Consider the following 12,122-nt stretch of genomic DNA (forward strand, 5'->3'; position numbering starts at 1 on the left):
TCTCTCTCTCTCTCTCTCTCTCTCTCTCTCTCTCTCTTCCCTCTTCCTTTCTGAAATCAATAAATATATATTTTTAAAAATAGATTTTTTTAAAATATTACTATAACCTGGCTCTAGTTTTAACTGAACTAAAAGTTGTGCCATTTACAATGGTAAATTCTTCTGAAGTCTTCCCCATCATCCTTTGCACTCTTTCACTTGTCCTGTTCATGTGTCTCTGCTATGGCCAACCATGGGCTATCAACCCCACTGGGGCATTTCATGAGCATGCTTTGCAATGTTCTTCTTTCATTCAGCAGCTGACATAAGCCACTTAACCTGACTTCTGCCCTCACACAATACTTCTGATCCTTATTTTTCTCAACTTGCTTTTTACTTTATACTTCCGAGTCTATAATCCTGACTGCAGTTTAAAACTCTATTTTACAGTGAATAGCAATTGAAATTTTCTTATAGGTCTTCCCCCCTACCCCCACCCCTTCCTGAGGAAAGCCCAACTGATACCATTAAATATGAAGTTCACAAGTTAGTTTCTTGGTGAGCAGTACTTATGGCATTCTAACAAATCACCCCGCTGAAGCATTTAAATATTTTGGCTTATCTGAAGGACATTTTTTTCTCTTGTTCCCTGCTTCTCACTTTCTCCAGAGGTCTCCTTGGTCACATTCCTGCTGACACTGATCTCCATGCTCCTCTTTAGAATCCATTCTGTTTTTAATCTGGGACTTGAGTATCACTTTTGACTGATATTCCCTCCTCTCACTTTTAAATGAAAACACCTGGGCTTCTGTAATTATTATCATCTCTTTAGCTATACTATCAGTTTCTTTCCGTACTACTAGTATAGTGGGATCCAAACCCCTTTCTCAGCCAATGACTGCCCCTCTCCTACATGGCTGATAGTTTCTGCTAACCAAGGGGCTTGTTCCATGAGCTTCTCAAGATGTTCTAGTGTTACGGGTTCCTTCCAGTGTTAGGACAAGGGCAATTCAATCCACACTAAAAGGCATTCATAGCTTTCTCAGTGAAGTGACAATAGGGAAAACAAAGCAAAGACGTTTCTGGACTAATCTCAGCAGCAAGCAGAGCTGCCCAAATTCTCCTCTAAAATAGCCCCAAAAGAAAGGCACTTGAGCAAAGCCCCCAACATTGCATCCCTAACCGCCCCCTTCCCCGAGGGTGGCATAAGCTGCCCACTGAACACTCTGGACTTTTTGTTTAAGTCTTCCCAAGTTTTACCTTTAAGCCACAGTATATCCTTGTTGACTTAGTATAAAAATAAGAATTAAATTGCTTGACAACAGGTAAAATTAAATGATGGGCCTTGTTTATACTGTGACTTCCCTTTCACATACCTTGGTTTACTACTATGGAAATTGGCAAATCTTAAAGAGAATTTATGAAATTTGATGGAGGAGAAAACTCTTCTAGTGAAATCTGGCAAGAAATGACACTTTGTAGATCTGGCTAGTTATAAACTATCTTCTTGTAGGTGAACAGAAACAAAAGAATAATCAGTAATTGTTACTGGAATGTTTGTCGAGTTGGGAAAAAATCCTGTTTTTACGGATCATTATGTCTACCTCTTCAGAAGGGGGGGAAGAGTCTATGATTTCTATAAACAAAAAGAATGAGACGCTCAGAAATGTGCAACCCTGGCATAACACAAGAAGTAATAGAGCACAAACAAAACAAAACAGACCAAAAAGCAGAATTCACCGCGCTTTGTTGTGCTTTGCTACAAGCAGGTTAGAACTCACTCGCTGTAGCCTTAAAATGGAGCAGCCTGTTTCTAGGCTGCTACCCGCGAACAGTCACACATGTTCACTATTATTAACTCCCATGCTAGACGCGAGAATTAGGAGGCATTTTCAGACAGTGTGTTTTATTAATTCACTGTGACGTCTAAGGAATTACTCAGCCCTCTTGCATTAGCTATGATTACAACAATGTTTTGGTAACAGCTTCATCATGGTCTCAAAGATTTTCATTGCGGGAGGTCAGATTGATTCAAATACAGTCACTGTTCCAACCAACCAAGCTAGACATGTCATAGGGAAAGGCCCGCTGGGCTGCTTAGGCAGGCCTCAGGGTATCACTGCCTCACTCAAGTCACATTTTCCAGGGCTCATTCCTTGCTTTTGCAAGTCCAGAAACTTTATTTTGTCAGGGTGCCCAGAGTTGATCTTACTCAAGGGACAAAGCTTGTGCTAACCCAAGGCACAAGAGGCCAGTGTGTAAACTAGAATACTAATTTGCTCATTTATATTGAGAAAGGGAGCTATCAAAGGGCCTAGAAACATTTGATATGTGGCCTACATTTTCCTTTCTCTGTAGGAAAGCCTACATGGGAAGCCCATTATTATCCTTTCAGTTCAACAAACATTTAGTGAGCACCTAAGGTACAGGTCATGTTGATCCCAAGGATGTTTTTGCATAATAAGCACTTTAATTAGAATTATGGGAACACTGAGTTGTCATAGAGACATTATTTTCCAAAGGAAACTACATTAAGTCCATTTATGCTTCGGTAGACTTTTTAAAGTTTGCTCTTCTGATTGGCAGGTCCAGCCTTTTAGGAGAGACGGATACCTACCTGCCTGATGGAATTAGCCATGAATATCACCCAATAGGCACATTCAACACAAAGCCACCTTCTAAATATGGTCTTAACCCAGAGCTTCAGAGGAATCTGATGATCTGATGAACAGGTATGCAAACAGTTGTGTATAATGAGCATATGCTCTTTACCACTAGATTCTCCTATCAGGGAGTGATCTAAACCTTGGAGTCTTCCAGAGCCAACCTGGGCATCGAGGCTACAGTACCACCCACTACTCGATATCAGGACATTTCTAGGCCAAGTTCTTCTTTAAAACCTTATAGCTGGCTTCACCTAACATGTCCCATTTCCTGGTATTCTCACTACAGGCCCGGCTCTACCTTATCCTGGTCCTCTAGGTTGGCCCATGCTTTGCTTCCTGCCCAAACTTTCTACTTCATCTTCTTCTTCCAATTGGAGTGGAGGATGAGAGCCAGACCATCACTCCATCCTCCTGAAGAACTTCTGTTCTGAGACCCAAGAGAGACTATACTGCCCCCTTTCTCTTCCATTGCTGTCAGTTAGCAACTTCACCGTCAACCCCTTTTTGGTCCCCCATAAACTGTTCACTGTTTTTCTCTCTACCCCAATATGTCTATGGTCCTCCATGATGTCAGAGTGGTATACGCCTTCTCACTGTTCCCCATCTCCGACTTTGACATCTCCTTCCTCATGTTTTCTGTCACAGAAAAAGGAAGCATCATATAGGGAACTCCCCTGTTTCCCACTTCTAAGCCCACAAATGTATATGCAGCCACATGCATGCTTTCCTTTCCTTCGGCCACAGTGCGATAAATGTTCCTCATCTTGTCCCTCTGACGGATTCCTCTGGCAGTGCTCTGTGTATCCCTTTTGACATTGGAGGGACTGCATGCCATCTATTTCCCTTTCCTTCTCCTGTGTCTCCAGCATTGGCCTCTCTTCTGTTTTGACTATCAGCATTTAACATGTCCAAGACTCTGGCTACTATTCTTTCTTCCCCATCTGGTTTGAAGCAAACTTTTTTTTTTAAAATGAAAGATCTTTTAGTTACGAGTTATTTAATTCTTTCACTTGTCAGGACTTGTATGCTTCTCTGTAACAAATTTTCTTGTTTTAAACAGACTTGTTTTTAGTGCTGCAGCTGTGCTCATCTGAAAATTTATTATGACTTTTAGAATTCAAATATACAAGTTCTTATTGTTCAGCATTGTTTTTTCTTTAAACTTTTAAATTATGACATATACAAAAAGTACAAAGCCTAAATGTATAGTTTAATGAATAATTATAAAACAAACACCCATTTAACCACCATTCCGATTAAGAAGTTACCCCCCACCCACCCACCCATGTGTCCCTTTTGGATCGTTATCTTCTCACCCTTCTGGAGGTGACCACCATTTGAATTTTATGATAATAATTACACAGCTTTTCTTTATGAGTTTAACTCTTTCTTTGCCCATCCAGGCCCACTCTTTTCTCCACCCTGCTCAGTATACTGGGAAGCTATGCTGTATGAACCATAGGGTGTCCCCAAAAATATATACATACTTTAACTCAATTTTCACTCCTTTTCAGGTTTAACTGATTTGAAACAATAGGTGAAGCAAGACTAAGCTTTGAACAAAGAAAACTTGTCCTGAAGTGCTAATAGACTTTTTTTAAATGGGGATACATAAAAGATAAAGTTTACAGTACAAAACCGGCAACAATTGACAAATTGAGGGTGCACAAATACCGAATGAAATGATTCTTGATGTTTGCAATTCCATTGCTTTGTGTTATCAGCAGTGCCTGGACCAGAGCGGTCATCAGTTTGAAAACAAGCATTGACAAAAAAATTATTCATTTCTGTAGATTTTTTAAATTTTGAAAATGAACTTTAGGTTAATAAACACTGACTTTATAATCATTCAAAGTGTGTATACATTTCTTTGGGACACCTTATATAGCAACAGGCTCCTTCTACTTTCTGGCTTTTGGTTGCATTTAGTCAACAGAGAGGCCCAAGGGAGCAAAATAAGATAGGATATTTCCCTCTCCTGGTGTCATCCCTACCAAGATTCTCCAAGGGCTAGCGGGGCTGGATTTGTCACCAACTGTATTCGTCAGGGTAAGTCACAGAAACAGAACTACAGTGTTTCTCTGGCTAACCCTGATGAATATATAAACACTAGAGGCCCGGTGCACGAATTCGTGCACGGGTGGGGTCCCTAGGCCTGGCTGGTGATCAGGGCCAATTGGAGCCGTCTCGCCCAGTCCTAATTGGGGCCGGGCTAATCGGGGCTGGGCCGATCGGGGCCTGCTGACCAGAGGGAGGGATGGGGGGAGGGACTGCAGGAGGTTGGCCAGCCGAAGAAAGGGACCAGGGGAAGGGACTGGCTGGCAGGAGGGACCAGGAGAGGTTAGCTGGCCGCCGGAGGTTAGCTGTGGGAGCTCCTGACAACCAGGGGCAGCTCCTGTGTTGAGCATCTGTCCCCTGGTGGTCAGTGCGTGTCATAGCGACTGGTCTAACAGTCAAATGGTCACTTAGGCTTTTATATCCTATATAATAAAAGCCTAATATGCTAAGTGTCCAGTCATCCAGTTGGCCGCTCAACCAATCAAAACATAATATGCTAATGATATGCTAAGGCCTCTCAACCGCTCACTATGACGTGCACTGACCACCAAGGGGCAGACGCTCTCACTGGTAGGTTAGCTTGCTGCTGGGGTCCGGCCAATGTCTGAGCGAGACAGGCCAGACATGCTCTGGAGCTCTCCTGCAGCCCTCCCTGGCTGGCCAACCTCTCGCATCCCTCCCTGGCCCCAGTTGTGCACAAGTGGGGTCCCTCAGCCTGGCCTGTGCCCTTTTGCAATCCAGGACCTCTTGGGGGATGTCGGAGAGTCAGTTTCGGCCCAATCCCACAGACCAGGACGAGGGATTGGGCCGAATTCGTGCACCAGGCCTCTAGTATTAGTATATAGAGATAGACTTGACATACAAAATTTTGTGTGTATTTCATATGACATATACCAAACAAAATAAGCATTGTTGAAAGTTTTCACGATAAACTCAGAGTTTCTGGTTAGGTAAGTTTGAGAAAGAGAGAAATTTAGTGAAAGAAAGATTAGAGTTTTGAAAATCTGTTAAATGATTAAAGGAACAAGCAGGGAGGGGAAGACTTAATTTACATTTCCGACGTAAAGCAGAGGACCTGCCTGAGGCCTCTCTGAGGCTGACCTGTGGAGCAGTTCCTGAAGGAAGGATGAATCCTCTCTTGGTTGGAAAACATCGTAGCCTAAAGGAATCAAATGGGCCATCGAAGAATTTGGTACTAATCGTCCTAAAAGAGGTCTGAGGAATGGATTTTTTCCATGAGCGGGATAAGATCAAATGGAGGTGCTTCAGGAATCGGTGAACCCCCAAACATTACAGCAAACGTTTTGCCTCTCCTCCTTTTCTTCCTCTGTGCCTTCCTGATTTTCCTTACAGAGATATAATAGTAAGGAAGTAGATAAATGTTTCTATAATATTAAAAATAAATCTGGGAAGGTTTCTGAGTAATAAGAACCTCAGACTATGTTTGAATAGAAACCATGGACAAACACTAGAAATACAGTAGTCTGGGGACAGGTTTTCACTAACTCTTGTGTTGTTTCAGATTTAAATTAATGTTTGTGTGTTTCTTGACAGTTATTAGCTGTAAAAAATTATTTAAAATGAAAAGGCTTCTTACACTGTGGTAAAAAATTGGATAACTATTAGATTACAGTGAAATTCAATCTAGTCTACCGTCACTCAAATAAATGTGTAGTGTTGGGTTCAAAGCAGGCTCTCCATAAATACTCAATTAATTTTCATTTTACAAAATTGTATTAGGGAAACATACCTCATAAACATTATTACCAGCTGACCTTTATTTGACTTTTAAAGAAAATGTTAAGCATTGGCTCTGGACATAATTGTAAAACTGGAAAAGTTGAGAATCAGCGACCTTTTTATTCTGACAAAACCATTAATATATTTACAAAATGCTCATTGACATGCTACTAACATGAATGAATTCATGAATGAAATATTTAATGTATATATTTATATGAACTGTATTATGAGGGCTAGTTTTATCTCTCTACTGCCTTTTTTATTAATTGAATGGATACCCACATTTTATTTAAAACTATTTCTTATAGATTAACAACGTAATTCTATACATATGAGTCTAAACAAAATAATTTTTAAATTAAATTTAAAAATTATTATCTTCTGTCAGCTGTTTCATATTAGTCTGTTTCTGTTTTGATTCCCCAAATCTATTTGTTATTATTTTAGACTAGCAGCTGTGACAACCATGCATCTGTCACATGTTCCAAGATAATCTAGTACACAGGACAAATAGATGGAACAAATGATTAGCCACAAAAACAGAAACCCAAAAGGGGGTCAGTTAGAGATTTATCTTCCACCAAGAGAAGTTATGCGTTTTATAATATGCAAGCATGAAAAATACTGCATTCAAGTGTTGCAAATGAAAAAAAAATTTAGAGAATAATGAAAGCTATTTCCAAGATTAGAACCATCAGATCTCTGCCACACTTTTTCACTTACACCAAAATAAGTTTAATGAGACTGTATCTCTGTGTGTCTTTCTTTGTGTGTGTGTTTCTATTGTGTGGAAGACTGTCTTTTGTCCATGTATTTGTGTCTCTCTGTGCACATCTGTCAGTCAATATTTGTCTATCTGTTGTATCTTGGGGGCAGGATCCAGAAGGTGGGAAAATAGTGGTATAAAAGAAAGGATTGGCCTGGTCGGTGTGGCTCAGTGGTTGAGCATCGACCTATGAACTAGGAGGTCACCGTTCGATTCTCAGTCATGGCACATGTCTGGATTGCATGCTTGGTCCTCAGTGTGGGGCATGCAGGCGGCAGCCAATCCATGATTCTCTCTCATTATTGATGTTTCTATCTCTCTCTCCATCTCCCTTCCACTCTGAAATCAATACAAGTATTATTTTAATGAAAGGATTGAATCCATTTCTGCTGGAATCCATCTTCCATCAGATAAGAAAAGAGAAAAGCAGAAGTGTATTTTTATTACAAACCCCCCCCGCCCCAACAATAGGTGAAATAACTGAGCAATTTAATGTCTGAACACTTAAAACTTTAAAAATAAAACTTTATTTCAAAAGAAATGCTTATTCATTATTTTATGTTTCAAATAAACAAATCTGACCACCCACTGACAACCACTTGATAATGTCCTTCCTGATGTGTGTGTGTATACATATTTCTGTAAAATGGAATTATCCTAAATAAGCCAATTTTTAGCAATATGGAATGAAATCAATGAATACTCGTTCATTCTATCCCTAACATACAGTACAGTGCAGGGTATGTAGAAGGCATTCCAAAAATAATCACTAAATAAATAGATGAATCCTTTGTTTTGTCAGTCTTTTCCCTTTGACATGTTTATATGTTATTTATGAATTTCATAGAAAGTCAAGATTTTGGCCCTTTGGTATATATATTACAATTTCTGTTTTTCCTAATTATATTTTATTTTAATTTTCCTTTTACAAAAGAAAAAAAATACTATCTGAACACATAGTTTTATTGAATAAAGTCATCTGATTTCATAGAAATGGTGCTTTATTGTGACCTTTAAAGAAATAAATGTGTTATATGGGAGCAACGTGCTGAATGCTCCTCGGTAGAGGCGCTGCAATATTTAAATATGTAGGAATAGCCCTGACCAGTTTGGCTCAGTGAATAGAGCGTCGGCCTGCAGACTGAAGAGTCCCAGGTTCGATTCTGGTCAAGGGCATGTACCTTGGTTGCGGGCATATCCCCAGTAGCAGGTGTTCAGGAGGCAGCTGATCGATGTTTCTCTCTCATCGATGTTTCTAACTCTCTATCCCTCTCCCTTCCTCTCTGTAAAAAATCAATAAAATACATTTTTAAAAATTTCATAAGTATGTAGGAATGATTTATGGATACATAGAATATGCCAGAGAGCAGTGGACTTGAGCCCAACAGACTTGGTTCTTATCCCACGTCTGCCCCTCAGCAGGTGTGTGATAGCAGAAACTCACTTAATGCCTCTCAGCATCTGTAAATTGGGGATATCCAGGCCTCCCTCCCCGAATTAGCACCCAACAAATGGTCTGTCTGTGACATTATATTCCTTGATAGGTATTTCCAAAATAGATACTTATTCTTACGAGAATAGATACGAGAACAAACGAGATGTAGAGCCCCAGAACAGGCTGAGATTCTTTGCCCCAAATTTGAGGACAACATAAAAAGTATTTTCTGCAATTATTGTTTTTAAATAGCTGGGGTTTGCTGTGTCATGTTTCTACTTCTTGGAGAGAAATTTTTTTTCTCTACCAACTTTGTTGACCAGAAGCCAAGTACTTTGTGTTCTTAAATTGTCCCCTGAAAGAATCCTTGGTATCGTGAAATGAAACTACGGGTACAGTTTTAAATGGAACAAGCTACTAAACAATTCTTTAAGAACTTAAATACACTCCATTAACTTCAGTTCATTAAAAGCAACACCATGAAGTGCTTTAGTCCACTGTTACTATTTTCTAGAACATTACTGAATTAGAAATCTAACCTTACTATTACAGTGTGTTACCATCAATACGTGAAATGTAGGAAGGCTGTCACACTTTCTAAGGCAGGGGTCCTCAAACTTTTTAAACAGGGGGCCAGTTCACTGTCCCTCAGACCGTTGGAGGGCCGGACTATAGTTTAAAAAAAAACTATGAACAAATTCCTGTGCACACTGCACATATCTAATTTTGAAGTAAAAAAACAAAACGGGAACAAATACAATATTTGTATTTGCATGTGGCCCGCGGGCCGTAGTTTGAGGACCCCGGTTCTAAGGTGACTGTTGCACAAAGTCTACATCTCATGGCCACTTTTATAAAATGATGTTTACTCAGCCTACAAATATTTACTTTAGCACTGATCTTACTTACATGGATCTTCTACTAACACTTTAGCCCAAGCACAAAAGCCTTTATTTTTTTTCATGAAATTTTAATTGCAGATCTTTAGGGGGATCTAGTTTATAAATATTAATTTTCTTGGCAATTGACCTAATACTATTTTCTTCCTAAATAGAAGCTTCCTTCTTGTCTAGCCCACGTCAGAGTATTACAAATTTTGATTTAATTTAGTAGGAATGAAGCTCAATGCTAATATGTTACATGTTGCCAGAACAGAATGGTTTATGATGATTTCGTTAATTTTGTCATTTGTATAGATAGTAATACTTAAGTATGGTCTGCATAACCATTCTGTTTCCTATCTATATATACTAGTATACTGGTAAAAGCCTAAGCGACTGGCTGGTAACTATGATGCGCAAGGACCACCAGGGGGCAGATGCTCCAACCTGTAGCTATGATGCGCACTGACCACCAGGGGGCAGACACTCAATGCAGGAACTGCCGAGCTGTGGTGACTTGGCAGCTGCAGTTCTCTGGTGACGCACCCAGAACCCGAGAGGAGGGAACCCGATTCCAGGGTGCATCACCTAAGAATTGCCGTCTCACAATCTGAGGCCCCTCGGGGGATGTTGGAGAGCTGGTTTTGGCCTGATCCCTGCAGGCCAGGCCGAGGGACCCCACCGGTGCATGAATCCATGCACTGGGCCTCTAGTCTTTACATAAAATCTAGGAGGAAATTTGCCTTTACTACATCCCTTTAAGAGAAAAAAACAAAGAGTTCTTTGCTTTTCCAACCCTCTAACTGCCAAGATAACAGATATTAGACATAATTAGTTTTGCATTATACTGACTTTTTCATGTAAAATTTAAAAAAAAAAAATACCCACAGATCAGATAGATACAGTTTAAATTGTTGACCCAGTAGACTTTATTTTAAAATAAAAGACATTGTTATTAATATAAATGTTATATGTTGTCTTCACAATTTAGGATTGAGCAATTTATTACATTTTAAACATGTAAGAATTGTTTTTGTACAGAGTAACTTAGAAATACATAAGAGAATTGGTTGGTACTGGATAAAAATAAATGTAGTCTCATGGTGAGTTTAGATAAATTGGCATATGGGCTGAGCTTTAAAGAGGTGTCATCAACTTGCTGTCAAAGTGTTGGATGAAAAGAGTGGAATGCATCCTTTAGTGTTTTCATTTTTGGCACTGTTGAGTGAACATAACAATTTCTTTATAATTATGTAAATTACATGGAATAGCCAGTTTTCTATTTCATTATATTTGAACATTGCTGGTTCGACCAGGGACACCAGCTTAAGTATCTAGGCAATTAAGTAATACATTGTATAATCATAAGTACAGAGGCCAAAATACAAAATCTGTATTTATAGTCATGCTCTGCAGAGGTTACAGTGTAAGTGAGTAAATCTAATACTTCTAACTAAAGGCCATAAAAATATGTGGATTATAAATACTTAAAAGAATTTAATATGTATTTAAATGTATTTAACACTAGAGGCCCAGTGCACAAAATTCATGCATGGGTAGGGTCTCTAGCAGCTGCCTGCTGCCGCCGCCGGCCAGGGCTTCCCTTGCCCTGGATGCCACCCTGGGCCTCCCTTTGCACCCGCCTTGGCCTGGCACTGCCCGCTCACCTGCTCCACCATCCTGCCACAGTCCTGCTCTCATCAGGGCCCATCGGGGCCGGCAGCGCCTCCACTGCCGCCCACTGCCAGTGCTGTGTTGCCAATGCCCGTCATGTGGTCTGCAAAACCCCCTGGTGGTCAGCGCATGTCTAACTCCCAGTTAGTCTGATGCCCACCCGTAGGGACAATTTGCATGTTAGCCTCTTATTACATAGGATTGCTTTGCTTGAAATGCTTTAATTATAGATTGCCTATTCCAAGGTGGAGGAGTCTATAAGAAGACATATTGCTGCTCAAAAACTCTTTTTGGACAATGATGACTACAGATTTAATGAGTGAGATGTAAGGAAAGAAAGATTTTAATTTAAAACAGATTTATAACAATTTTTAAGGCTAAAATAAGATCTACTTCTCAATCAGAGGAATATTTCATGTCATATACAGTTAATTTTTGCAAGTGTTGTATAGATTGCAGTTGTCATATATTCACCTCAAAATCTGAGCAAGTTACTAATGAAAGAAATGTCTTGTGTAGGTTCATAGAAAATAGCAAATAAGTAGTTTGAGTCTGTTCCACTGGATGTATGTTCCAGTAGAGAAAGGGTTTTTGTCTGTTTTGTTCGTTACTCAATCCCCAGTGATGACACACAGTAGGTGCTCAATAAATATTGAATGAAGTAGTCCCCTTATCATAATTACTGTCTCAGTGGATAGAGCGTTGGCCTGCAGACTGAAAGATCCTTGGTTCGATTCTGGTCAAGGGCACATGCCCAGGTTTCAGGCTCAATCCCAAGTAGGGGGCATGCAGAAGGCAGCCGATCAATGATTCTCTGTCATCATTGATGGTTCTATATCTCTCTCCCTCTCCCTTCTTCTCTGAATCAATAAAAAAAAACAAACAATAAATAAAAAGAAGGTACATCTATATATATAAAA

At 39.8% G+C, this 12,122-nt stretch overlaps 1 protein-coding gene across 2 annotated transcripts in view; it reads left to right on the plus strand.

The window, feature by feature from the left end:
* Window positions 1-12,122, plus strand: part of SPATA9 (spermatogenesis associated 9) — a 56,027-nt gene that overhangs the window by 9,172 nt on the left and 34,733 nt on the right. Inside the window, exons 2-3 of one of the 2 annotated variants that reach the window (XR_009452621.1) lie at window positions 2,566-2,711; window positions 4,160-4,952. The gene's annotated coding sequence lies outside the window, so the exon portion shown is untranslated. Of the gene's footprint in view, window positions 1-2,565; window positions 2,712-4,159; window positions 4,953-12,122 lie in introns of those variants that run through there. The other variant, XR_009452622.1, reaches the window with a different exon arrangement.

Source organism: Myotis daubentonii, chromosome 4 (assembly GCF_963259705.1).
Source record: "Myotis daubentonii chromosome 4, mMyoDau2.1, whole genome shotgun sequence".
NCBI classification, from domain to species: domain Eukaryota; kingdom Metazoa; phylum Chordata; class Mammalia; order Chiroptera; family Vespertilionidae; genus Myotis; species Myotis daubentonii.